Consider the following 6170-nt stretch of genomic DNA (forward strand, 5'->3'; position numbering starts at 1 on the left):
TTTTGCTAAATGTACTTAAAGTATAAAAAGTAAAATTACTCATTGTGCAGAAAAATTGCCTTTATGAGTGTATATGATTATATTTATACCTGACATGTCTAGATAATATTGTTGCATCAAGTAGAATTTGACTGTTGTAGACAAACAAAGTTCTGATTACTTTTTGTAAAATATTTTTAATCATTTGACTATTTTTACTGAATTAAAGAGTTAGTCCACTAGTTACATTTTTAGAGATGCACTTATTTTATGAAAAACATAGCTAAAAAATTTAGCGGAGTACGGTAACATTATTTACCTTTTAAATGTGGAGTAGTACAAAGTAACATAAAATGGTAATACTCAAGTAAAGTACCTCAATTGTACTTTTGCAGTTTTAAATGAGTTTTTTGTGTGTGCAGTGCAATTATTTAAAATATAAAATAAGGATACCTAACGCATATGTGTACAGTGTAGGCCCAAGAACATTTTATGATTTAAATATGCTATGCCAAGTTATAAATGAATGAATGAATGGAGTAAAATTGGTTTAAAATGTAGTTCCTGAATGAGTTGTTGGTTGGTGTCTGCAGTTTGGCTCCTCAGTTTGCCTGGGGCCAGTAATGCCGAAAGATTCCATAAATCTGACAGAGCTGTATTTTCTGTTGAGTTCTAATGGGGAAGTGTGAGGAAATGAAGATTATCAATGTAATGCTGCAGCTAAACAGGTAGACACATACATATTGCAACCACGAGAAACAAATGCATAACAGTATTCACAAATTCTGATATGCATTTTACTCAGGATTTAACACAATGTTATTAAAGAGACGTGTTATAACTACATAGTGCCATCATGTGGTGAGATACAGAAAATGTTCACATACAGAAAAACATATGAAGGGATGGGCCCCTCACTAGAGGGGAGGTATATTGCCTCATAAGGCTTATACATGAATACTGTGTAATATATTTACATGTTTAAGAAGTACAATTTAAGACAAGCACTAGTTTCATATGTGGGCCATATTCCGTTATACTTTGAGAATTTGCTGCGGGACAATTACAAACGTACAACGGCCAACAGTTGGCCCCCGTGCCGTAGTTTGGACTCCCCTAAAAAATATATATTCTGTTACGTGTAAATATTAAATATAGGAATATTGCATGGTACAACTTGTATGAGCTCATGCCAACTGAAGCCTTTTCAATGATAGATAAACTGTTGGTTTGTATTGCATTACTCCACTGCATGCTCTCCTCACCAGTATTTTCAGGACATAATACAGTAAATGATTGGATACCTGATGCAGACTGACAGTTTTTTCCCCATTATGCTTTGTGCATCACACAATAACACATTATACAAACAGGCTGTCAGTGTATTCTTACAGAAATGTAAATGTGCAGTGAACCGAGTCCGAGGCATTTCACTTAAAGATTCACTCCTTCTAGTCGATGCCAGGAAAATGGTGTTTACGTGTAAATGTTTGTGTTTAAGCCTATACCTTAAATTAAAAGGGTTTCATTTTTAAACAATAATCTGTGACTGTACATCAACAATGACATGACTACTGAGGAAATTGCAAGAGGTTCATGAGAGACAGTTAAAAGGGAGTAGGTCTACCTTGTGTTGCCTATAACGCTTTAATTTTAAGTGAAAACATGAAGGTGTAAATCACAGAGATCAGCTGACTCTCCGTTGTTCTACTGACAGCAAATTGGTGCCTATCAGATATTTATTTGTTGGACTTTTTCCATCCAAATAATTTGATCTGGATGTGTGAACTTCAGCCATTTCAAGAGACATTATCATAAAAGTTCTGTCCCTCTGCTGTTTATCTACATGATGATTCATAAAATTGTGACAATGTCATTTTGGGGGGGGCAAATAATCGCACTTGAGGATTTAAGTAGATACACAACTCTCATGGTAGTAGAAGTGAAAGTACTGAAGCTGAACCAGCAGATGTCAGCAGAAGTTCTGGTATCATTTAAAACTCTGCAAGGCATCAGACGGAGTGTATCATACAGTCTAATGTCTTCATCTTTTGCTTTCTGTTCACATATTTCATTCCATGTGCTTAGCTTTAACCGATGGTTGTATAGTTGGACATACAGTAGCTGACCTCCTGCCTATCTGCTATCACTCAAGGGATGAGTAACAACTTTCTATATTAAACAAAGAGAAGACAGATATTTTATTAGTTGGCCCAAAAGCAAGAGGAGTTTTCGACCAGGCTAGGGAACCTACGTTTTCAGAGCAAACTTCAGGTGACAAGTCTGGGAGTCATTTTAGACTCCGACTTAAGCTTGACATTGTAGTGCTGAGAGATAGGAGTCGGAGGCGGTGCATCGAAGGTGCAAAAGGTTACTTTATTGAGGAGCAGAAAAGGACATGTTGCTGGCTTGCAGTCCGAGTAGAGAAGAGAGGGAAGAAGCAAGGAGGGCACACAATATATACAGTTAGCAACACATATGTCCGTGCGGAAACAATACCCCCAACCCGTAGTTCCATGAGTGAATTATGTAACATGAGTAAATTAGTGATCACTACACAAGCCCCCCCAGAATTCAAACATGGCACAATCCTCGCGTCCGGGAGGAAGCACCACAGGGCCCGCGGAGGGTGGGGTTGCAGGTGAGGGCCGGCCCATGGAACAGGCCGTCGAAGGGGGCCGCAGGGGGTAGGCGTTCAGGCGAACAAAGAACACATCCACCAGCCGTAGAAAACCGGGTCGCTGAGCCGCGACGTGGGGACGGGCATGAATATCCCGGTGGTCCCCAGCAGGGAGGAGCGCAGCCCGGCCGCAGGCAAACGCGCAACGGTGGCAGGCACAAAGTCCTCGGGAGGAATGAGCGGTATCCCCGGAAGGCGGGAGCAGTCTCCCCGAGAGGATGGAGCCGTGGACAGAGGATAGGCCAGACAGGGTCCCGAAGCATGCCACCCATGGGCCGATGAAAGCATGGGCGACGTCCGAAACTGTCGAGGCGAACCGTGAGCCGCGGTTAGAGGAGAGGCCAGGCAGGGTCCAGTAGTACGCCACCCAGGCGCTGATGAAAGCGAGGGCGACGTCCGAAGCCGCTGCCGAGGTGAGGGAAGAGGCCATACAGGGTCCCGGAGTGCGCCACCCATGATGAAAGTATGGGCGAAGTCCGAAACTGCCGAGGCGAGACGGGGTCCAGAAGTGCGCCACCCAGGCGCCGGTGAAAACATGGGCGACGTCCGGAACCGCCTTTGAGGTGGTGAAAAAGCGAGAGTGTCCACACGAGGTCAACCGGCTGGATGAACCTCCTCTCAGGCTCCGGAAAAAGCTCAAAAGGGTCGTCCTGTCCAGTACCAAAAAACAGGAAGGTGAAATTGTGAGAGGATCCACACGAGGTCAACCAGGCTTGGTCGAACTTCCCCTCCGGCACCACCAAAACAAAAAAAAATGTTAACAGTCAGATGTTAACACATGGAAGCAGCCAGCCGTTAGCTGCTAGCCGTTAGTTGTCAGTCGTCGTTAGCCGTTGTTAGCCGTCGGTAGCTGCTGGCCGTTAGCTGTCGTGGTTAGCTGTTAGCCGGTGTCGACGGCCGCTAGCTGTAAGCTGGTAGCCGTAAGCTGGTAGCCGTTATTTGATGTCGTCGGCCCCGGAAAAATTGTTTCATTCTCTTGATTTGAAGCTTATGCATTGTACCATGAACCTGTATAGACCTGTAACAGTCAACTGCATGAGGACTTGGAAAGGTAGTTCAGAAAATCAGTAATATCTTTAAAAACTACAAGTCCCTTTCTATCAGCTGTGCACGGTTATGGTGTAAATATAACCTACCAATCTACCAATTGGATCAAATATAAAAGTCAGCCAAATTAGTGTTGATACTGCGAGGAGACATATTGTGTGAAAAGAAATGGAAGATGTTGTTTAATTGCTGATACATTTATGATCCACGTCACATATTCAGTTTCTATGGCATTTCTTCCAGTTTGTCCAAAGGTCTTCTCATCAGGACTCTATAAATAAAGAAATGATGTGTAATATTTAATGCAGCCGAACCGTGTATTACAATGCCGTTATGTGATGACTTCCAAAGAGAAAAGCAAGAACACTCGGAATAAAGTATATATATATATTTTTAAATGTTTTCAGATTTCATATCACATAAACACCATATCCTGACGTGCATTGCGGCTAAAACATCCAGGATTATGGGTGTAGTTTGATGTTTTAGTCTATCAAAACCTCTGAAAAAAGAAAGGTGTCTCTCAGAAATGAAAGAGAAAAACCTATGGGAAAAACACAAAAGCATTGTACACAATTTAAACCAATTAATGTCGTATAATTAACAAGGATAAACTGATGTTTTTTAGTGGATGAGTACTGCAGATATCACTGTTAAATCATTTGATCATTGGTTTTATTATGAAAACGTCGAGACTGGAAATACTGTTTTCAACCCGTAACTTTACACGGAGGCTGCCGCATACCTCAAATCATCTTTGTAATATCTATCAAACTATAGATCCTACATATCGACTGGACGTGGATTCTAAAAGTACAATATATACTTCTTGCTAGAAATATAATCAAAAAGCGTTTTAATGGCCAAACTATCCTACAATTTAGGATTTTACAGAGAGGGTTATTTGTGAATAAACGACCATCTGTAACGTTTGCATTCAACGGGAGCACTAGAGGCCGAAAACTTTAAAACGTAATTATAGGTTGTATTAAGCGCTTGAACAAACAACATATTTGGTCGTAATAAGGGCCTGAACAATCGACCCATTTGGTCGTATGAGTTGGAGGACTTGTTGGTAATTGTGTAGTCAGGACGTTGTGTATCCAGAGAAATAGTACTTTGGCCCAATTCCAAACTGACCCCCTACACACTCCGTTTGTGCGTTCGTGTGCAGGGTCCGCCACAAGTGTGGAGTGTGAGGGGGTTATCAAGCCCTCCAACAACGATGGTGCATTGGTCCTGGCTTCACCTGCTGCACATACCTGTCATTTAAGACTCAGGCTCATGGTGAACACTCAGGCTCATGGTGAAGACCTGATGAAGACTCATGCTCATGATGAAGATGAAAACTCACGGTGAAGACTCAGGCTCATGATGAAGACTCGGGCTCATGATGAAGACATGATGAAGACTCAGGCTCATGATGAAGATGAAAACTCACGGTGAAGACTCAGGCTCATGATGAAGACTCAGGCTCATGATGAAGACATGATGAAGACTCAGGCTCATGATGAAGACTCAGGCTCATGATGAAGACATGATGAAGACTCAGGCTCATGGTGAAGACATGGTGAAGACTCAGGCTCATGGTGAAGACATGATGAAGACTCAGGCTTTGATTGATTGATTGATACATTTTTATTTCGAACAAAAAAAGGACATTTACAACAACAACAACAACAGCATTAGCAACATAAACAGTGCCACATCTAATGTTCGAAAAGGAGTGAGAAGAAGTATAACTTATTTAATCTCACCCCCTTGTCCCTAAATGATTTATTTATAATTTGTAATCTGCAATAATTATCATTTTTATGCATTATTATTGATATTATTAGTATTATTAATCGGCTTTATCTGTTGATGGACATATATACATATACACATATACATACACATACATACACTGATATACATATATGCACACATACATATACACACCTACATACTCACACATATACACATACACAAAGTGAAACACCTTCCCCATCCCTGTATCTCGAGAAAATAATGTGTCTGTATTTCCTCTTGAACTGGTTAATGTCTGGACATCGCTTTAGCTCCACATTCAAACTGTTCCATAGTCTCACTCCAAAGGCTGAGATACAAACAGTTCTTCTGGTTGTACGGACCCTATGAATCTTGAATTGAATTGGTCTCCTTGAACTATATCCCCCCACTTGTTGAGTGAATAATTTTTGGATGTTTCCTGGTAAAACGTTATGATTAGCCTTAAACATGATTTGTGCCGTTTGGAATTCTACCAGGTCTGTGAATTTTAACAATTTTGACTGCAGGAATAATGTGTTAGTGTGATCAAGGTATTTGACATTGTGAATGATTCGTATGGCTTTTTTTTGTAGAATAGATACTGCATTTATAGAACTTTTGTAGTTATTGCCCCAGATTTTAGCACAGTAAGTCAGATATGGTAAGACTAGTTAACAGTAGAGAATGCGAAGTG

General features: G+C 41.1%; 1 long non-coding RNA gene across 1 annotated transcript in view; it reads right to left on the reverse strand.

Moving 5' to 3' along the window:
- The window catches only part of LOC307015436, a 32821-nt gene that overhangs the window by 22560 nt on the left and 4091 nt on the right, over positions 1 to 6170 (reverse strand). The window lies entirely within an intron of this gene.

This window comes from Notothenia rossii, assembly GCF_949606895.1.
Source record: "Notothenia rossii genome assembly, chromosome: 8".
Classification (NCBI taxonomy): domain Eukaryota; kingdom Metazoa; phylum Chordata; class Actinopteri; order Perciformes; family Nototheniidae; genus Notothenia; species Notothenia rossii.